This window comes from Maniola hyperantus, chromosome 12, assembly GCF_902806685.2.
Source record: "Maniola hyperantus chromosome 12, iAphHyp1.2, whole genome shotgun sequence".
Lineage (NCBI taxonomy): Eukaryota > Metazoa > Arthropoda > Insecta > Lepidoptera > Nymphalidae > Maniola > Maniola hyperantus.
This window is the reverse complement of record NC_048547.1, coordinates 11,704,721-11,728,417: the sequence shown is the minus strand read 5'-3', so window position 1 is coordinate 11,728,417 and position 23,697 is coordinate 11,704,721. Positions and strand designations below refer to the sequence as shown.

The 23,697-nt window shown below is 36.4% G+C and overlaps 1 protein-coding gene across 2 annotated transcripts in view; it reads right to left on the bottom strand.

The window, feature by feature from the left end:
• Positions 1-8,672, bottom strand: part of LOC117987101 (tachykinin-like peptides receptor 99D) — an 81,344-nt gene extending 72,672 nt beyond the window's left edge. Inside the window, exon 1 of one of the 2 annotated variants that reach the window (XM_034974059.2) lies at positions 8,222-8,672. The gene's annotated coding sequence lies outside the window, so the exon portion shown is untranslated. The remainder of the gene's footprint in view (positions 1-8,221) is intronic. The other variant, XM_069502336.1, reaches the window with a different exon arrangement.
• Positions 8,673-23,697: the final 15,025 nt, after the last annotated feature.

Here is a 23,697-nt window from a genome sequence, read left to right as displayed (position 1 = left end):
ACGCGACTTGAGAATCTTCTATTTTTTTTTATAAAAACCGGCCAAGTGCGAGTCAGACTCGCGCACTGAGGGTTCCGTTTTACAGTCGTATTTTATCGACATTTGGCACGATAAATCAGAAACTATTATACCCAAAAATAAACAAAAATCTGTTTTTGAATGTACAAGTAAAGCCCTTTCATATGATACCCCACTTGGTATATTAATATTACTTTGAAAGTTGAAAATAGCAATATTTGTTCATGAACACATTTTAATTTTTTTCTTGTGATGTAACTTCAAATTCACGGTTTTTAGATTTTTCCCCTCATGTCTGCTATAAGACCTACCTACCTGCCAAATTTCATGATTCTAGGTCAACGGGAAGTACCCTGTAGGTTTCTTGACAGACCGACAGACAGACAGACAGCAAAGTGATCCTATAAGGGTTCCGTTTTTCCTTTTGAGGTACGGAACCCTAAAAATGGCGAGCAAATGAGCATGCGGGTCACCGTGGGCGGGTTAAGTGATTACCTCCGCCCATAAACATTCGCAGTAGGTACCTACCAGAGTAACCACCAATGCGTTACCGCATCAGCTTTCTGGATTTTGTTGTAATTTTTTAGGGTTCCGTACCAAAACTGTGACAACGGGACACTATTAGTGCGCTATTAGTATGCTGTACAAATTAGTACATTACAATTACATTTTTGTATACGGTTTAGATTCTACAGGGGTGACAAGCTCACTTTGTGACCGAATCCCTATAAATAAATTTGATTAAAAAAAACTCATGAATCGTAATAGCTATAGAGATTTGATTTTTTACAGTGTGTAAGTGTATTTCTGCTGCCGCTATGACAACAAATTAATAATGTAGGTAAATGTCCGCTATGCAAATTATAACAATTAAAAAGTACATTAGTGTTATACCTTGTACGGGATCTTTTGTGTGCGCACTCGCACTTGACTAGTTTTGTTTTCCTTGATAAAATCATATTTCGTCAAAATAACGTCTTTTTATTAAATTAGCCAAACACACGTTGAAACCAAATATCTAAATTGTTTTATGTTTTGTGGGCGTATAATATTTGATGGAAACAATCTACACTAATATTATAAAGAGGAAAACTTTGTTTGTTTGTTTGTTTGTTTGTTTGTTTGTTTGTTTGTACTGAATAGGCTCAAAAACTACTGGACCTATTTTAAAAATTCTTTCACCATTCGAAAGCTACATTATCCACGAGTAACATAGGCTATATTTTATTTTGGAAAAAATAGGGTTCCGTAAGATATTTGGGTTTTTCGGACACAAGGTGTAAAAAATCAACCAGAAAAGTTACTTATTTTGCGTACGCTGCCTAAACTATAAAAGATAGAACCATAAAATGTTCTAATTAATTGTAGATCTTATAAATATCTACAAAAAAGTCCGCGACACACTATACCCATCTATGTCGAGTGAGGCACAGCAACCATTTTTTTATTTAAAAATCTTGAATTTTTTTTGGACTACATTTAAACGCGTTTATTTTACTCATGCTATTAATCCTTATCAAAATAAATGATTTCATCACTAAGAACAGTTTATGGAGATAATATTTGGTCTTTGAATGATTAAAATTGGACGTTTGGTTTTGAAGTTATGGCGAAAACACTATAATATATATATAACACAACAACAACAACAAACAAAGTTTTCCTCTTTATATTATTATATATAATATATATATATATATATATATATATATATAATAATATAAAGAGGAAAACTTTGTTTGTTTGTTTGTTTGTTTGTTTGTTTGTTTGTACTGAATAGGCTCAAAAACTACTGGACCGATTTTAAAAATTCTTTCACCATTCGAAAGCTACATTATCCACGAGTAACATAGGCTATATTTTATTTTGGAAAAAAATAGGGTTCCGTAAGATATTTGGGTTTTTCGGACACAAGGTGTAAAAAATCAACCAGAAAAGTTACTTATTTTGCGTACGCTGCCTAAACTATAAAAGATAGAACCATAAAATGTTTTAATTAATTGTAGATCTTATAAATATCTACAAAAAAGTCCGCGACACACTATACCCATCTATGTCGAGTGAGGCACAGCAACCATTTTTTATTTAAAAATCTTGAATTTTTTTTGGACTACATTTAAACGCGTTTATTTTACTCATGCTATTAATCCTTATCAAAATTAATGATTTCATCACTAAGAACAGTTTATGGAGATAATATTTGGTCTTTGAATGATTAAAATTGGACGTTTGGTTTTGAAGTTATGGCGAAATTAAAATATTACGATTTCTGCTGCACGGCCCGTTGTCTACACTAATATTATAAAGAGGAAAACTTTGTTTGTTTGTTGTTTGTTTGTTTGTTTGTTTGTTTGTACTGAATAGGCTCAAAAACTACTGGACCGATTTTAAAAATTCTTTCACCATTCGAAAGCTACATTATCCACGAGTAACATAGGCTATATTTTATTTTGGAAAAAAATAGGGTTCCGTAAGATATTTGGGTTTTTCGGACACAAGGTGTAAAAAATCAACCAGAAAAGTTACTTATTTTGCGTACGCTGCCTAAACTATAAAAGATAGAACCATAAAATGTTCTAATTAATTGTAGATCTTATAAATATCTACAAAAAAGTCCGCGACACACTATACCCATCTATGTCGAGTGAGGCACAGCAACCATTTTTTTATTTAAAAATCTTGAAATTTTTTTGGACTACATTTAAACGCGTTTATTTTACTCATGCTATTAATCCTTATCAAAATAAATGATTTCATCACTAAGAACAGTTTATGGAGATAATATTTGGTCTTTGAATGATTAAAATTGGACGTTTGGTTTTGAAGTTATGGCGAAATTAAAATATTACGATTTCTGCTGCACGGCCCGTTGTATTATATAAAGAGGTAATGTCGTTAAGTTTGTTTGTAGGGGGTAATCTTTAGAACTACTGAACCGATTTTAAAAATTCTTTCACCAGTAGAAAGCTACATTATTCCTGAGTGACATAGGCTATACGGGATCTTTAAAAACCTAAATCTACGCGGGCGAAGCCGCGGGGATCAGCTAGTATTATATAAAGAGGTAAAGTCGTTAAGTTTGTTTGTAGGGGGTAATCTTTAGAACTACTGAACCGATTTTAAAAATTCTTTCACCAGTAGAAAGCTACATTATTCCTGAGTGACATAGGCTATACGGGATCTTTAAAAACCTAAATCTACGCGGGCGAAGCCGCGGGGATCAGCTAGTAATTTATATATCGTTACAGCTCACATCGGCGAAAATATAAATCCGCTTTATTCCCTATCCTGTGAGAATTTCAAAAATTCCAGTAACGGCCACTGGCCACGGCCGAACCCTTCCACCAAACAACAAACTAAAAATATTCAAAAGTGAAACCACTTAATAAGCAATTACAAACCAAGTGTAAGTAGATTTAGTTGACTATGTTACAGCGTATACCTAACTCGGATCCAGCTCGCTAAATGGTTGATACAAAACTTTGTTGGTTATACGTTCACTTTCCTGTTAGCACGTGACAGTCCCGGTTATTATCACTAACTTAATTTTAAGTTTATAATCGTCGTGTTTCTGTACATGATCAAATCAGAAGTGCCGCCAAAGGATCAAGGCCGTAAGTGATATTTAATTACTTAATAAGACGGACGTCTTAACCACTATAGGCTATCATGGATCTTGCTGCGAGTTGATGATGGAAAAGATGCTGCTACCTTTTTGTCTGGTGGGAGGCTTCGGCCGTGGCTAGTTACCACCCTACCGACAAAGCCCCCAAGCCATTTAGCGTTCCGGTACGATGCCGTGTAGAAACCAAAGGGGCATGGGTTTATTAAAAAAACTGCCATACCCCTTCCAGGTTAGTCCGCTTCGATCTTAGACTGCATCGTCACTTACCACCAGGTGAGATTGCAGTCAAGGGCTAACTTGTATCTGAATTTAAAAAAAAAAACCTCCACTCAGCCGTGCATAAGACGACGTATTTTTTTAGAATTATTTTATTATCAGTAGAACAATAAACAGATTTGATCGCATGAAGGTTATCAGTTTAAAATTTTTTTTTCAGTTTAAAAACAGATTTTCGTAAAATAGTTGAGCGTTAACAACGATCACACACGTGTCGTAAACAAACCTCAATGGGCTTAGTACGAGTTTCGACTTTAATGTCTGAGTACAATCGACCTGAAGATGACCTGAAGCAATTTTTGAGGCACGGTTTTGTCGAAATTAAAATGGGAAATAATGAATATTGTACTATGGATTTTCTTTTCAGTGTTTTGTGCGTTAAAATACCTACCATTTTCTTTAATGGTGAAGGAAAACATCGTAAGGAAAACTGCATGTTTGAGAATTCTCCATAATGTTCTCAATGAATGGTGTGTGAGGACTGAAAATTCGCACTATGCCAGCGTGGTGAACTATGGCCTAAGCCCTTCTCATTCTTAGAGGAGACCCATTCTCAGTAGGTTGTAGGCCGGCGATAGGTTGGCATGATGATGAATGAATATACAACTTAAAAACAAGAGGGCTCAGGTTCATTTTACTTTGATGTCATACTGATTCGATACTCGAAATTTATCCACGTCGTCGAGATGTGCAAATTCATGCTATGGGTACAGAGCTTAATTTATGGGCATTCGGAAATCATGCACCAAATTAGCTAATGTTTGGATTATCACGAGAACGGTTATATGGTATGTGTAAACAGAATAGAATTTATTCACATACTAGCTGATGCCCGCGACCGCGTGGAATTAGGTTTTTCCAAAATCCCGTGGGAACTCTTTGATTTTCCGGGATAATAGATAGGGATAGCCTATGTCCTTCCCTGGGATGTAAGCTAACTTTGTACCAAATTTCTTCGAAATCGGTTAAACTGTTGGGCCGTGAAAAGCTAGCAGACAGACAGACATACTTTCGCATTTATAAAATTAGTATGGATTATGTTTATGTTTCTTTAGCCAGGAACAAAACTGAGTGGAGAATCGCGATGAAATTACGCTAAAACTGTATTATTTTGTAACTTCTTCCTGCGACTTGTCCGCCTGAATTTAGGTTTTTACCATCCCGTTGGAGTTTCTTAAAATCTTTTCGTAGGTAATAGAAAGAACCTAGCAGTTTGAGACACACCTATGTTGATCTAGAATCTAGATGATGCCTGCGACTGTAGTCTGCGTGGACTTGGTTTCCAAAACTCTTTGATTTTACGTAATAAAAAGAAGCCTTGTTTATACAATATCGCTTCAAGGAATATATAAATCTCAAGTTGAATTGAAAACTGATGAACAACTTTCGCTGCAACTTTTCTTCCCGGCCGATTTCTTGAAAGCTTTAAAATCCGGCCTTCATAAACTCGTCCGCTTTGATATTCCGAGCAGTTTCAATCACAATATCCATCTCATGAAATTTTAATTTTAAAAAATCGGTCAAGTGCGAGTTGCACTCGCACACGCAGAATTCCGCATCATCGTACAAGAAACATATTTTTTTTTAATGTAATCACAAATTCACTAGTTTTTAGAATCTTCCCTTTCCTACTCGTGATATAAGACATTGCTACCTTCCAAAACTTCAAGATCAAGATTCAAGACCCTAGGTCAACGGGAAATACCATAGGATATAGGTTTTAATTCCCTTGGCGGTTTTGACAGACATGTCAGACAGACAGACAACGAAGTGATCCTAAAAGGGTAATAATCCTTTTTCTCTGCGGATACGGAACCTTGAAAAAACCAGACTTGATTTTAAAAAGCAAAACTTTGCTTTTATTTTACCTGTTAAAAATAAACATCTTATCTCAACAATTTTTCTTACCGCAAAAATTTTGAATGTTTTAAAAAGCGACCTTTTGAAAACTCGGAAAACCTTTACACTGAGAGCCTTAGATTATTTTTGTGGAAGTATTCAACATGTCGAAATTTTTTTAGCACCACATCTGACGCAGGATACATTGTGACAGACTCCGAAGTGAGGCGAAGCCACTTATCTAAAATATTATCATCAACATCATCAAAGCGCTACACGCTGGGTCGGCCTTGGCTTGGTCAAGCAAACATCTCCATTGGAGGCGATCATATGCACCTTACTTCCCAAACCTCCAAAACCCTCATGTCTCCCTGCACTCCGTCAATCCATCAACCTCTACGTCTTCCTCGGCTTCGATGGCCCTCTGAACTGTCTAGCAACTTTTCAGCGTTCTTTTGCTTTGCATACGTTGCCATGGCCATGGTATTGTTGATTTAATGGTTTGAATAGTTATGAATGCGCAAAAACCATTATCTCATAGTATCACCGAATATCCTTCTTAAAACCTTTAGTTTTTTCGTTAAACTGTGATAAAAATGAATGAAAAAGCACATATATACCCAAACTTTCTCGCAGCATTTTCCACATCTCTGATTTTCTGAAAGCATTAAAAGGCGGCCTTCACAAAATCGGAAGGTTTCCCTCTTCCAAATTTCGTATGCAGTATTCATTTCGCGACATTTAAAATACGCTGTCAAGTCTTGCAGAATTGAGACTTACAAGTTTAATGGTAAATGCCGACAGATGATACATCATAACATCAGCGAAGCACTTTTGGTAAAGAATAAAATAATATTATAGAAAAAAACGGTGATAGCTTAGTGGATAAAATGTCAGTCTGCTATACGGGGGCTCAAAAATTCAATCTTGGGCACGCACCTCTAACTTTTCGGAGCAATGTAGGTACGTTTTAAGAAAATATTAAATGGGAAACGGTGAAGAAAACCTGCTTGCCTACAAGATCTCTGTTCTCTCTGATCTGATCTGTTCTCAAAGGTGTGTGATGTCTGGAAATCCGCACTTGGCCAGCGTGGTGATCTATGTGACCTAAAGTACTGCTGTCAGCAACAAGATTTATTTCACTCTGACGTTATTGTGTCTCGATAGTCCAGACGTTGGTGAGTTGTAAAAGCTCATACTAAGCACACAGGTGTTTGCGACAAATCGAAATTGCAATCGGGGTATGAGGCGAAGGGGTACGCTTCGCACACCCGCACGTCAACCCGCGCGTCATCTCGCACCGGGCTGTGCGGGCGGCCCCACCCCGATTGGCGTGTCAACCTGTCGCAATCTATAACATCGTGCATCGTCGACACGTATTATCGACAATCGTTATTTATTTAAATTGAAATGGTTAGATTATAAATTCAACATAGATTATAAATTCAACATCATTCTTCCCGTTAAATGTTAAGCCGGAAAACGTGTAGCAAATCCAGAGGCCTAAACATAGTAACTTCCTATTGTTAATTTTTAATTTAATTTAGAGGCTTATTAATTCCGCCTTAATTGTAATACCAGCCAACATGTGCCAAAACAGTCTCGTTAGTGTAAAATAATGCCAGATGGAGAGCAATACCTATACTTGTTCCACTTTAAGGAATCTCACGCACCAGTCCCTAGACCATGATTAAAGAGCTGCGTGGATTTGGCTTGCAACTCGCTCCGGCAATGCGCAGGACTTTTATACATTTCATAATATTATGTTTCATCATAATATCTTTGAAATGATTTTAACCGCAGTTTCTTGCTGGTTCTTGCTCGGTAGGAAAAACATTTCAAACCAGGTGGTAGACACATTTAACGATACACAAGTACTTGTAAAGGTTTATTTAAAATATAAAAATATTCTATTCTATTCTATTGGACGCAAGCTAGACGTAACTAGCGCGCTTAGGCCAATTTAGAAACATATAGAAGAGCTGCTACACGCGTAGACCTGCTACAATTTTTTAATCGCAGTTTACGGTTATTTGTTTGTATCTCAAGAGTAGTCGTGCGAAACCGGGGCAAATCGGCTAGTTTTAACTATAAATATAAAACTCACGGTCCGTATATACTCCGCTAATTGACCTTACAAATTTTACCGCTGGGTAGAGTGAGGTTGAGTATGTATTTAATTTTTATATATAAAATTGTATATAAAATAAATTAACTTAGATTCTAGGAATTGAATAAAAATATATAGGTACTTAAATAAATAAAAAAGTTTGTATTGTAGATGCGTACCTTCGTGCTAAGTATGTGTTTATAATTCTGATTCTATCGTCAATAAAATTATTCGTATCGTATCAAAACTTTTGCGTGAGCAGTAAACTGAAAATAACTTCTCAAAAGGTCTTAAGCCGGCAATTTCAGGCTGCCGCGATCGTTTGTAATATTTCAACTGTGCGCTGAACTTACCTTGCGGCACTACAGTCACTCACTGCAAAGGTACGAGTAGTTTAAAGAACCACATCATGCCATATCTTAATGTAGGTCGAGAGGTTTTGTTCTTTCACAAAAGTTACACCGCACACGCGCTGAAAAACTCGTCTCAAATTACAAGTTCCAACATTATACTTATATTTAAAATGTTACGATACAAAGTTCACTTTTTAGTCATGCAATTTTAATACAATTTACAACATTGCATTTATCACTTCCTATTATTAAACTTTCGCACACTCATTTTCAATTATAACATGAAACATATTTTTTGCTCTACTTTTTTCTGTGTTCAGTGTAACGTTGTGTTGTGCCTGAAACTAAATTAATCATCTGCGGTTATATCTCCGTCGATTTATTTAACAGTTTATAAATTTCGCGACAGCGGGATAACTTTGCAATGCCGGCGAGTAGCGCGTCGAGCGATGTTAGTTAGCGTAGCGCCAGAGTGACACTGTTGACCCGCCAGCGGCGCTCTCCCATAGCGATTTGAGTTCAGAACAAGGATTCGCGCAAACCTATTTCAAGTACAAGTTCAATGCGCATATTTGGCTAACTTTTTATATTGGATTAGATGACGTCCGCGACTTTGTCAGCGTGGATCTAGTTTAAAAATCCCGTGGGAACTCTTTGATTTTTCCGGGATAAAAAGTAGTCTATATTCCACCTCGGGGGCAAGCTATCACTGTACCCGACAAATTTTTTTAAAATGGATTGGCTGTGAAAAACTAGCAGACAGACAGACACACAGATACATTTTCGTATTTATCATATTAGTGTAGATTAAAATATAGGTACGTTAGATCAATCGAGGAGCTGTCGTACAACGGTGTATTTTGGACTCAATTTTAGCGCAGACTGTTTTGGTCGGAAATGAGTTCAAGTTTGTATCAGTGATCGAAATCACGAACTTTGGACTCAACGTTTTGATTGGAAATGAGTTTTTCTTGAGGGGGTCAATATGGGCATCTGAAGAAAATTGAAATAATTATCACTAAGTATACCTACTTATTTAACTATACTTATAACTAACATGGGTACCTTCAAGTCAAGAGTGAATAGGCATCTTCTAGGCAAGTGCGCTCCATCCTAGGCTGCATCATCACTTGCCACTCTGGTCTGATTGCAGCCAAGCGCTAGTTAAAAATAAATAAATAAAAACTCAATATGGCTTACTACAAAATTGGTTTCAAAGTTTCAATAAACGAATTTTGACAAAGATATTCAAATTCAATATTCATACTATATTATTTTAGAATTTCCACCGTAGACACGGGTATTTAAGCGGGTAATAATCGAATTTCTTCATAATTTTTTTCATAATTAATTGAAAATATCACAATAGAATTTAAAGCCAGTCTTATCTAATTAGGTACAATACAAATCATGCCCGTGTGTAATGGTGCCAAAAATACTAGCTGCATTTCCACGCTGGACAGCTAGGCTGATCGAATGCGCAAAAAATGAGCCAGCCCTTCTGTCACCAGATGAGCATTTTAATATTTAAATAATTTCAATTTGGCATTGAAATTATTCATAATTTTTGATTTATAAGGGCTATTAGACCTATTATGTTAATATTTTATATTATTTTAATTATTAACTTAAGGATACCTAATTAAAATATCGCTCACTCTGAATTAATTTGAATAGGTTTCAATAAATTATATTTTATTAGAATCGTTAGAACTTATTAAACACCCACTAAGTTTATTTACGAATTGATTAGGTTTCACCATTTTCATAAAGGTAAAGATTGTAATTTTTTTTAATTTACTAGAAAGTTGTTTTAAAATGTTGCATGTCGTAAGTTGAATTTTTGGCCATACGGTCAAAGCATAGATGTATTATGCTTTGAATAATATGAACTAAGAGTCAGCATCTACCAGACCTTCGTTATTTTAAAAGCTAAAAGTTTCTCTGCGTTTTGTCCCCAGCACAGGGAGGAACGACCAGCGACTATGAAGCTTGGATCATGATGGTTTTGGGACATAACAGGTAATAAAGATGTAAAACTCTTACTTCAATGTATAAAAGTCTATTTTTTTTTCTTCGGAATAGTAGGTACTCAGGAATAGTACTATTAGAAATCACGTCATGCATTACCAGTGTTGTGGCAACCAGACGGTCTGGCAAGGGGTTGCCACGACAGTAACGGTGGTTACGCACTCATCCGCTCCGAGTCCGTGAAAATATACGTTCCTATTTGTTTTGTATGGTAGCTTATGACATAATATGTCGTAAATATTTGTTATATCCATATTTTCACAGAATCGGATGAGTGCGTGATCGCTGTTAGTGTCGTGATAATATAACATTTATCGCATTTTTATATTATCAAAATAAATAAATAAATAAATAAATAAAAGTTTATTCAGCTCACAAAACAAGAAAATACAAAAAAAAAAAGCAAAACATACAAACCAAATGTTACAAATTAAAAAAATTTAAACTAGGTAAGCTTAAAACTACGAGCTCGACAGTACTAAAAAGAAAAATGATGTCTTGTTTGAGCTGAAAAGGCTACTACCTCAGCATGATGCTGCAGTATTTGACTACTGCAGCGCTGATTTTCAGGCAGAGCCCTAGTGTCACGACCCGACAACGAAAGTGTTCTCTATAATATAAAAATCAACTAAAATTAAAAATAAAAAACTTCATTATTAGTAGAGTAATAAATATGATATATATATATACATATCGGGTATTACATATATACTTAAACACATGTAAACTTATACACATACAAAGTGTAGGTACGACATGTTTTTGATGTATGGAATGCCATTATTCTGTTTGTGTAGACTACCTGCAGGGAACTAAAAAATCTTTTGGTTGACCACTTGACCACCATAATATAGAATAAGTAGTATATTATAATATGACATAGTGTAGTATAGTCAGAGATAAGTATCGTGTGTTGTAGTGCGTGTAAGATCTGGAATAGTCGTTTAACCCTGTGATTTTTGGCTTTCTAAAACATATTTTTTTAAAGTTTTTTTAAAAGAAATTGTAGATTTTAGCATTCTGATGGGGGGTGGGAGATCATTCCAGATCTTACAGGCTGCGTGTTTAAATGTACCTCGAAATGCAGCAGTTTTATGCCTTGCCATAGCGATTCGGGGTACAGCCCTCACAGTCCTCACACTATATTTACTTCTTTCAGGTACCCATTTTATTTTACCGTGCAAATAAGCTGGTTTTCCTGTAGAAATGATGCCAAAGAACAAAGTGGCTAAGTGGAGCTTACGCCGCGATTCCATATTTAGCATGTTTGCGTTATTGATATGTGGGCTGACATGTGATCGAGGCGCTATGGAGAAACAAAATCTTGCACAGGCGTTCAAAACAAAAAGGTTCTCGTAATCATTTCAGTTAAAGTAAACCCAAACTTTGTAAATTAAATTAATTGATATTTGATTAATTCCACAATTAATGTGGCAAAACAAACCTCAAACCACGTTTGAGGTTTGTTTTGCCACGTATATACATACATACAAAGATAAGGTTACCGCTTGAATACGTAAAACGTTACTGTAGAGATAATCTAAAAATAATCTACAGTACCCGTAGTATAAGATTTTACATCTCACCAAACGTTGCTAGAATTCGAGAATCGAAACACAATAACATCAAAGTAAAATGGACCTAAAGAGCATTGAATTGAAGTCAAAAATTCAATGCCACTGATTTTAATCTCGCAAGGTTTCCGCTTGGAGCGCTGGCTGTAGATGTGTAGACAAACTTGAGCTTTAAAACAAGGCACTTAAGATCCAGTTTACTATAACGCAGAAGTGTTTCGACTCTCGAATTCTAGCAACGTTTCGTGTGACGTAAAATCTTATACTACGGGTACAGGTTCCGGTTTAATACGTTAACGCGCGTAGGCATCTACGTAGCGTAGCAGAATCTTGAATTTTATACCTACTTATTCAGTACAATTTCTAAAAATTCTTTCTAGTCTACGTTAGAGAGAGAACCCACATGCATAATTGCACAAGTTCCAGCTATTTGAGCCGTTAACTTTTTATGTCAGTCAGTCAGTTTCTCTTTTTTATTTTATTACTAAATGATTACCGCGACTTCGTCCACGTGGACTTAGGTTCTTAAAAAACCCGTCGGAACTCTTTAATTTTCCGGGACAAAAAGTAGCCTATGTCACTCTTCAGGTATTTTAATCTACACTAATCTACACTATATAATATATATATTATATTATATATATAATATATATATTTTTTATAATATATATATATATATATATATATATATATATATATATATATATATATATATATATATATATTATATATATATATAATATTATAAAGAGGAAAACTTTGTTTGTTTGTTTGTTTGTTTGTTTGTTTGTTTGTTTGTTTGTACTGAATAGGCTCAAAAACTACTGGACCGATTTTAAAAATTCTTTCACCATTCGAAAGCTACATTATCCACGAGTAACATAGGCTATATTTTATTTTGGAAAAAAATAGGGTTCCGTAAGATATTTGGACACAAGGTGTAAAAAATCAACCAGAAAAGTTACTTATTTTGCGTACGCTGCCTAAACTATAAAAGATAGAACCATAAAATGTTCTAATTAATTGTAGATCTTATAAATATCTACAAAAAAGTCCGCGACACACTATACCCATCTATGTCGAGTGAGGCACAGCAACCATTTTTTTATTTAAAAATCTTGAAATTTTTTTTGGACTACATTTAAACGCGTTTATTTTACTCATGCTATTAATCCTTATCAAAATAAATGATTTCATCACTAAGAACAGTTTATGGAGATAATATTTGGTCTTTGAATGATTAAAATTGGACGTTTGGTTTTGAAGTTATGGCGAAATTAAAATATTACGATTTCTGCTGCACGGCCCGTTGTATTATATAAAGAGGTAATGTCGTTAAGTTTGTTTGTAGGGGGTAATCTTTAGAACTACTGAACCGATTTTAAAAATTCTTTCACCAGTAGAAAGCTACATTATTCCTGAGTGACATAGGCTATACGGGATCTTTAAAAACCTAAATCTACGCGGGCGAAGTATTATATAAAGAGGTAATGTCGTTAAGTTTGTTTGTAGGGGGTAATCTTTAGAACTACTGAACCGATTTTAAAAATTCTTTCACCAGTAGAAAGCTACATTATTCCTGAGTGACATAGGCTATACGGGATCTTTAAAAACCTAAATCTACGCGGGCGAAGCCGCGGGGATCAGCTATAATATATATAGCTGCTCGTGCTGATTCACTGATTTACTGACTGACTCACTCATTGATCACCTCTCCTGAACATTTTTGTATGAAACAATTTTTTTTTACTGATATATTCGTATAGAAGACAAAAATTTATTCGGAACAAAAATAAGGAGAGAGCTGATGATTGAGTATTTCGGAGACGGGTGAAGAGCACGCTTAAGGTATTATAAGAAGTAAGATAGGTGGGGGATTCTCGAGCAAATGTCATTCGAAACGTCATCCAATTGCCAATGAGCTGAAAAAAAAATCAAAATGGCGAAAAAAAGATGGCCGCCATACAAACTTCGTCGGTGTCTATCTCGGAGAGTATAAAAGATGGAAGAGTAGTTTCTTCGCAAAAGATGATCAGGATCCAAAGGTCTACTCGATGAATAGAAAAAAATTCAAGATGGCGGAATTTACTTTTTCCATAGAAAATGCATGGCGAATAAAGTCCACATTTTGAAAAACCAACGCTGCATGCTCGCGGACCACTTCAGTGGTCCGCGCACCGACGCACCCTACTAGTTTATAACTATACCTACCTAAATATGCCTTAGCTAAAGTAAGGTTCTTGCGGTACATACTAACTTCAGCGATGTGGGAGAATTCCGTCGCGTGTTTCCGCGTACATGTATACATACCTAGCGTTAGCCTGATTTATGTGACGGGGATGCCAGAGTAAAGGCATGTATTATTATAATATACTTATTACCACGATAGCGTTTTAATAGAAGACGTACGACTCTTTATGATGAACATTTTTAACCCACTTCAAAAAAGGAGGAGGTTCTCAATTCGTCGGAATCTTTTTTTTTAAATGTATGTTCCCCCATTACTCGAAGACGCTTGGACCGATTTTGAAAACTCTTTTTTTTATAAAATAAGAATATCTTATCTTCTTAGATAAGTACAAACATTTGAAGGTATTTATAATTTTTATGATAGTGTTTTTTCCTATACTTCAAGGAAATTTCTAAATAATTTTAAATAAGTAGGTGCATATCAAAAATTGTGGAACCGGTGTGATTCGACCCTGCGCCTCTTGGGATCGCGCGCATCGACGCTCTAAAATAAATATAGTATAAAAGCAATAATATATCATTTCTCGTTCAAAGAGCTGCATTGTAATATGGGTCTTTGAAAGTAATTTCGATAACTGCAAAGTGTCACTACTAGATGGCATTAACAGTCGCTTCAGTACTGAGTGAATATAGATATCACACATTTCGTCACTGGCAGCAAGCGAACCGTGACTTAGCGGTCAGAGCGTCGGGCGCGATCCCAGGAGACGCAGCAGGTTCGAATCCTGCCGTTTCCGCAATTTTTGATATGTTTTTAAAAGTGTAGACCGTACCTACTTACCAATTATATTAATTTTCTGGCCTATACTAGTACTATTATATTATACTAGCTGCCCTGGCGAACTTCGTTCCGCCTAACAGTCGATTCAAATTTTTTAAATTTTTCTCTCCGTAAGAACATCCTCGTACTTCAAGGAATATTATAAAAAAAGAATTAGCGAAATCATTTCAGCGGTTCTCGAGATTTACGATGAGCAACACATTTAGTGATTCATTTTTATATTATAGAGAAGATTCTGTGCCTATACAGTCAAAACAAAATCAAGAGCGTCGGTTTTTAAGTAAAATCTCATCACTCTAGTTTGTGAGTGTGAATTTCACGGAGTAGAATTTTAATCATAGGATAATGAACAGCGCCCCTAGAGAACCCATTCTAAAGTAACTATGCAAATTAGCATAAAGCCTATTCCAATAACGAGCTTTGTGTAATGTGTACATCACACTCTCGCTCTCCGCAAGTCTCAGTGAGATTGTTCAGGCCCGTGTATAGTAGGTATTAGGTAGGTAGGTAGACCCAAAAACCGGCTTTACTCACGTATTTAGTCGACTATTGCTCGGGCGAGACTAGTTGGGCTAACGTGGACTAAATACGTGAGTATAGCCGGTTTCTCCTACAATATGAATGATGGAAATCACTAACAATAGTTTAAACGCTAGGACACTTCAATATCATCATCAACCGATAGATGTCCACTGCTGGACATTTCTTCCAGAGACTTCCAACAACTTGCGCACCTGAATCCAGCGGCTCCCTGCGAGTCGTTTGATCTCGTTTGTCCACCTAGTGGAGGTAGCTGGCAGTCGCCAACACTGCCGTAGGAAAACTTAAATGAACCCAAGGGGAATAACGAAACTTTTCACCAGTCACCACGCGAATATTTTCATAATGAGTCTGTACCCTAAATTGTTGGTACCTATAAAGAAATTGGAAACAAATTGCGCAACCTTAATAACATATTATCGTGCAAAGAATGTTTAGATTTCACATAGAAAACTCAATTTTTGCAATTTAATAGCCATCAACTTTGAACACGAAGGCGCAAGAACACAATAAGGGGGAGTTTGTTTCATACAACAAAATATACTTATATAATGTGATTTTAATGTTGTCAACGACAAAGTTATTTTCTTTACGTTCAATGAGATTATTATTTTTGTTTATATACGAGTATGAATAGCGAATAAATGAGTTGGCGTCAATGAGCTGCGTGCCTTTGAAGAATTTGTTTATCCGCCTTTTGAATAAGTCCTTATCAAAAATCAGTGGAACACCGCAGAAAGGACGACCTCTATGGTCCAGTGGTCAACATGATTTATAGTAGCCGGACGGAAATATTGTACATCGATCTTTAGAAAGACATTTCGGCTTCGGCTTGTCTCTGTCACTCATACCTGTGACGTTTTATCGGTCCACTATCTCTTTCTAAAGGTCGGTGTACAATATTTCTTGCCTACTGTGTATTTTCTACTCGTGGTGAGGTGGAGTATTCCACTTGGTGTCAGTTGATCCAGTGACATGAACCGCGTACAAGCCAAACTTACAATCCGAAGTGGTTTCCCCATTAAATTGAGGAATTTGACGCCCTAATTGATGCGTAAGAACACTTTGTTTAAAGTTATTCCAATATTCGTTCACAGCGTCGGAATTAATTCGATGTATTAGGCTCGAGGCACATTATAAACCTTTCACATTTTTAGTATCTTTTCAACAAAGAAACAATTTTTCCGCAGGTGCAGTCCATAAGAGATTTCTGGACTGCACCTATCTGCCTTGTGCTTTAGCTTACCTTCATTAATTTCAGCTTAATCCAAATCGGATTTAACTTTCACAAATTGTTACCTAGTTTCAGCTTCTAACTATGAATTTAATAAATGATTAAAATCTAACTAGTAGCTCGTGTAATAACAATATCTCTGTACCAAATTTTATTTGTTAGGTAAATGTATGAGAGACTAAAGATAACAAACAGACAAACTTCCGCATTTACAATATTAGTGTGGATTATAACTACCTACGATTTAAAACTTAAATCCACTCAGATGTAAAATAACAATTGAAGAAAAATCAATCAATCAATCAGCCTAGTTTGCGTCTACTGCTGGACATATAGGCCTTCCCAAGAGCGCGCCACCACACACGATCTCTGCCTTCCTCATCCACCCACTTCCCGCTACCTTCTTAAAGTCGTCAGTCCAGCGGGTTTGAGTTCGTCCCACCCTGCACTTGCCGATACGCGGTCTCCACTCCAGAACACGTCTGCCCCAGCGGCCATCGGTTCTGCGGCAGACGTGGCCTGCCCACTGCCACTTCAGCTGGATAATTCGTTAATTAATTGAAGAAAAATACAGTCATATGGTGTAATTATAACGCTAGCAAAAACTTAGCGCTATTATTGTACTACCTAAACATAATCTAAAACCAATAACCATTTGCCTTATACTTACTTCTAGTTTTAGTGATCTTGTATTTTTCAAACCCGCAATGTATAGCGTGCAAAACTCGGGGTCAATGAGCCCGCCTACTGGGCACCTATCTACGCAACGTTCGTCGACCTCTAGACTCAGTTAGTATTATTATTTGCATACACTGCCAACTTTTCTAAAAATACAGGTTTTTAAATTATTTTTCAAGTTTTGTTTTGTATTGTATTGGGGCTGATTCTCTTGTACACAATCTCTAAACTAACCTAAATTAACAGGCCTAAATCTAGTGCTATCCTTTTCCACAAGCAACATTATGACAGGGATAGCAATAGATTTAGATGTGTCATTTTAGTTTATTTTAGATGTTGTGTACAAGAGAATCGGCCCCATTGTATCTTATCAGTAATCATCAGTACTATCACTTGTCTTCGTTTTTCAAAGCGCTCTAATTACGCCCTAAATATTAAATCCCCTTCCACTTCAAAATTTGAGTTTGTGACAAGGGTTCGAAATAGAAATTAAGTGAAAGGATATTTTAATTCTTGAATTTCGCTGAGCTGTACCAGCCTTTGTTTATCACGAACAACGAATAGGCGGTCGATGGATTATTGTAAGTAATAAGGAGTTTATAATCTGTTAAGTGGTTTTCTTGTTAGACCTGCTTAACACAATAACCTCTTTCGTTGGAATAGTTCCTAAGTGTAGCTCATTGAAGTATTTAGTTCCTAAATGTTATGTAGGTACATACTTAATACTAAGTTAACTGTTGCGTAAGCGGTGATCGTCCGCCTTCTTTTCGAGAGTTTGAGGGTTCGATCCCGGGCACGCACCTCTAACTTTTCGAACTTATGTGCGTTTTTAAAACGATTAAATAAGTATCACTTGCTTTAACGGTGAAGAAAAACATCAAGAGGAAAACCTGAATGCGTGAGAGTTCTTCATGTTCTCAAAGCTGTGTGAAGTCTGCCTTGAGCCAGCGTGGCAGACTATGGCCTAAACCCTTCTCACTCTGAGAGGACACCCGTGCTCAGTAGTGGACCGGTAATGGATTGTTCATGATGATGTTAGCTGTTAAACTGATTCTGCAGCGGACAACAACAAACAACAACACGGAACGGACACGGACGGAACAAGACAAAATCATGTAAGTACTTAGGTATACAGTAGAAACTCGATTATCCGGCCCTCGGTTGTACGGATTCGCGATTATCCGGACTACCAACCGAAAATTGTTCGGCCAAGTGCAAGTCAGACTCGCGCACAGAGGGTTCCATAATTGGGTATTTTTTCCGCCATTTTGTACGATAAATCAAAAACTATTATGCATAAAAATAAATAAAAATCTGTTTTAGACTGTGCAGGCAAAGCCCTTTCATATGATATCCCACTTGGTATAGTTATCTTACTTTGAAAATTGAAAATAGTCAACAATTAGTCTGGTTAATCGAGTTTCCACTGTATAATAATATTTTCGTAATAATAGTTGAGTACATAAAACAAGCAAATACAGTACGTACAATATTTGCAATTACTTGTTTCCTGTTACCGAGAAAATGAAATCAAAACCTATTGCTTGGTATGTGAACAAAGGCAACCCCGCAAAGTTGCCGTATGAAAATTTAACCTTAATTTTCTTACCAGATTGAACCCCTAAGGTGATTTGTGACGAGGCACGAGAGCCCTTGGGAAAACCCGAAGAGCTGTTTGATCTTCTTCTAAATATTATATGTATATACAAGGTAAATGTTACTGACTGATCTATCAACGCACATCTCAAAGTACTTACTGGACGAATCGGGCTAAAATTTGGCATGCTGAAAGCTATTATGACGTAGACATCCTCTAAGAAAGGATTTTTGAAAATTCAACCTCATAAAGGGGTAAAATAGGGGTTTGAAATTTGTTTGTTTCACGCGGACGAAGTCGTGGGTTTACACCCACTTATGAGCTTATGCTAGTATAATATAAGTTTTTTGATGTGGTTTTTCTGTTCTGCGTGTGATTAAATGAGTTACTGACATAAATTCAATGTTTTTTAGTGTTGGAACTATAGTAAGTGATGATAAGTGTAGGCTCTGTCAAGAGGACGCGGAAACGCCCATACACATTTAGGGGATAGTCTTGTTTGCTGATGATACATCACTTTTATTTAAAATCAATCGATACTTAACAACTTTTGATGAAGTAAACAATTCTTTCACCAAGGTAGTACAGTGGTTCGAAGCTAATAACCTGCTTCTCAACGGGAAAAAGACAAAGTGTATTAAATTCACTTTACCAAATGTTAAGCAGGTGAAAACCACTGTGCAACTTAATAATGAGGAATTAGATTTAGTGGATACCGCTATTTTTCTTGGAATAACGTTAGATGCAAAACTTCAATGGGGCTCTCATATAATAACTTATCGAACAGACTTAGTTCTGCCGCATATGCGGTAAAAAAGATTCGCCAGTTGACAGACATAGAAACTGCGAGACTAGTATATTTTAGATACTTTCACAGTATTATGTCATATGGTATATTATTATGGGGTAATGCTGCTGATATTAATTCTATTTTTGTGCTGCAGAAAAGGGCTGTTCGAGCCATATACAGTATGGGGCCACGAGAGTCGCTGAGAACTAAATTTAGGGAAGTTAAAATTATGACAGTGCATAATCAATATATTTTTGAAAATTTACTGTACGTACATAAAAACATAAATAAATTTTAAAAAAAAGTGACTGTCATAATATAAATACTAGAAATAAAAATAAACTTGTAATGCCCGCCTCTAGGCTCAGTTAAGTTAGCAATTCATTTGCTCGTAATTCCATGCGTTTCTATAATATGCTTCCAGAAGACATATTGGAGATGTCTCTCAACAAGTTCAAAGTTTTCATAAAACGTAAACTAATTGAAAAATCCTATTACAATGTAAAGGATTATTTAAATGATAAGCAAGCTTGGGAATGAGTTGCTTAACGACTTTGTGATAGTTCTAATAAGTTTCAATAATTTTGTAAAGTGGTGATAATAAAAAGAATACCCGGCTGAGTTTGTTGTGGGCTCTTCTCAGACCTGGGCGCGTTTGGAACCCTCGTAGGTTTAGTTTTAAGTTTGCGTAATAATTATCACCACTATATCTTACAAATCTAACACCATACCAGACCATCAATACGAGTAATTTATTACCTATTTTGAATAAATCATTTGACTTTGACTTTGACATTATCTGTCGGTGTCCGGCGCTTATGCATGAACGTGGTCTTCACCTGGAGAAGCACGTACTGCGCCCGGACGAGCCGAAAGTTGTCTCGGCCAGGCTGCTGCCGTTCCCGGGCGGCAATCAGTATTGGACGAGAACTGTAAAATGGGGGCGATCACAAGGGATCGGCAACGGCCGTCGTAATACAGGGTCTGAATAGCCCTGCACAGCCGCCAAACATCAAGAAGATCGTGAATGATATCAATGTACAAACCACTGGGTCTAATAACTTGAGATATTGCACGATTTCCTAGACCTAGTAGACTCGCTCTAAAAAGAATTTCCGGAATTTCCACCCGACGAACCTCAGAATCCCTTCCCAATATCCCTACCCATATTATTAAAACGCGAATGTGTGTTTGTTTGTTGGTTTGTCCTTCAATCACGTTATCTAATGCCTCCTCAGTCAACAATCTACACCTACCTACCTATATTCTTTCATATTTAGGCGTATACCTACCTACGTACGTACCTACTACCCGTACTTACATAAAACTTTTAATTCAACAGTTCTACGTCTACGTCATAATAGCTATCTGCACGCCATATTTCAGTAGTTTGTGTGCGTTGATAGATCAGTCAGTCAGTCAGTCAATCAGTTTTGCCCTTTATATATATAGATACTCACGTATCTAGTATCTGCGAATTTACACATTCCTTAGGTATACCTACCTAAGTCCTACCTTATTTTTTTTTTGCTTCACTTTTGCTACGCCTGGGATTCTACCACTGTACCGGTTTGCAAAATATTACATTCTACTAAAAAGAGCTGGCTCAGCAGATACTCTTTTCAAAAGAAATTATATAGAGGTATAATTAATTATTACTTAGATATGTACTTTAATAATTAAAAAAAAATCCGCAATCAAATATTATAAGTACCACTTACTGAGATTTTTGTCTTGAATAAACAAAACAACATCTCATTAACAAAGATCACAGTGAAGCTACGTGCGTAGAATACGAATGTATTTTCTAAGAGCAAATTTTCATCAATTTCAGCTTTTCGGTGTCTCAATCGAATATCGAATTACGTTGTTAAAACTCTTGTTCGTTAATTTATTTACTAATTAAGTTATTTAACACCCTTTAGGAGATTCTTCGCAGTCTAAAGACCAGTTGCATGACAGACGGCTAAAATTACATTATGGTTACCGTTAATCTTTGATCGTCAATTAAAAAAAAATGGGTTGTAAGTGTGCTTAGTATGACTTTTTACATCTCACCAACGTTGACAGAAGAGCGTTGAAACACAATAACGTCAGAATAAAATGGACCTAAAGGTAGGTACTTGATTTAAAATTAAAGACCCAATAATTTCTTCACAAAGTTTCAGTATGGACGAACTTGAGCTTTAAAACAAGGCTGTTGAGGTCCAATTTGATTTAGCGTAGTGCATCAACGTTGGTAAGATGTAAAATCTTATAATCTAAGGCTGAAGTAAGGGTTTGTTAACTTTTCACCAACATTTTAACATTTAATCTTGGAGACATAAAAACTGACACTTTTTATTGGTGGTCAAAGTTTAACCGCAACTATAACGTAACCGTTACCGCCTATCATGACACTAGGCCTCATAGGTAAACGTGCTTAGCTAATTTTGTAATTATTAGTTACAAGCTACCTAGCCTTGAATATTGATGTTAATTTCAAAGTCAGAGCACGCCTACTTCACGCCTACATACTAACGTTTATTCTTTATTGACATCTGAAAGTTGGCTGAAAGATAATTGCCATAAATATTAATTTTATAAATGCGAAAGTGTGTCTGTCTGTCTCCTAGCCTTGCACGGCCCATCCATTCAACTGATATTGACGAAATTTAGTACAGAGATAGATAGCTTACACCCAGGGGAAACATATAGGCTACTTTTTATTCCGGAAAATCAAAAAGTTCCCATGGGATTTTTATGAACCTAAATCCACGTGGTCGAAGTCGCGGGTGCTAGATTTTCATCAGAAGATAGAGATATTTTTTTATTCATTACGATCACACCTGATGGGAAGTGATGATGTGGCCTATGATGGGACGCGTTTGCCAAGAAGGTGCCTATTCACTCTTGTTTTAAAGATACCCGGATTAGAATTGGCAGGAAACACTGATCTAGGAAGAGTGTTCCAGACCCTAGCCATGCATACCTATAACGAATGATGACGCAAAGCGTTTCGTACGCGAAGATGGAATGTTGACGACATAGGGGTGGAAACTTGCCCGGTGTCTTGCGGTACGGTGGTAGAAAGGTGAGGGAGGGACAAGATCGAACAGCTCCTGAGCACACTCTCCGAAATATATCCTGTAAAACACCGATGGGCCGGCAACTTTTCTGCGGTGATTAAAGAAAAAAAGAGAAGAAGAAATTAAATTTGCAAAATAAATAGCAACTCTATCCATTATATCTTAGAAAGGCATCATCTAGTAAAACATAATATCAAATTGTCTGCTAGAGATCGCTAAAAGTAAAGTAGAATGGTCTTGGCCAGCTGCAGCGTGGTAGACTATGGCCAAACCTTTCTCATTCTAAGAGTAGATCCGTGCTGGCGATGGGATGATTATGATGAGGATGATGTATCTAAAAAATAGATTAGAGAAGTACCTCAGTATAGGCTTTCAATTTCAATTTATTTATTTTCACAAAAATGAATATTTACAATTTCATAAGTTAACTAGTTTATGCTCGCGACTTCGTCCGCGTGTACCTACTACACAAATTTCAATCCCCTATTTTACCCCCTTGCATTTTCAAAAATCCTTTCTTAGCGGATGCCTACGTCACAATAGCTACTGCATGCCAAATTTCAGCCCGATCCATCTAGAGCTGTGCGTTGGTAGATCAGTCAGTCGCCTTCGCCTTTTATATATACTTTTTTAAGAAGACTCTTATTAACTCTTATTATGCTAGTCTAAACCTCAGAGCCTCAATAACCGGTACCGGAACCGGTAAAGGACTGAAAACCGAAAGGTGGACGGTTCAAACCCCGCCGGTTGCACTATTGTCGTACCTACTCCTAGCACAACACAAGCCTGACGCTTAGTTGGAGAGGAAAGGGGAATATTAGTCATTTAACATGGCTAATATTTTTATATAAAAAAAACTGTGATTCTTTAATCTTTAATCATATTGGACAAAGGAGTGCTTAGACACTCGTACTAAGGTAACTTGAGTTACGA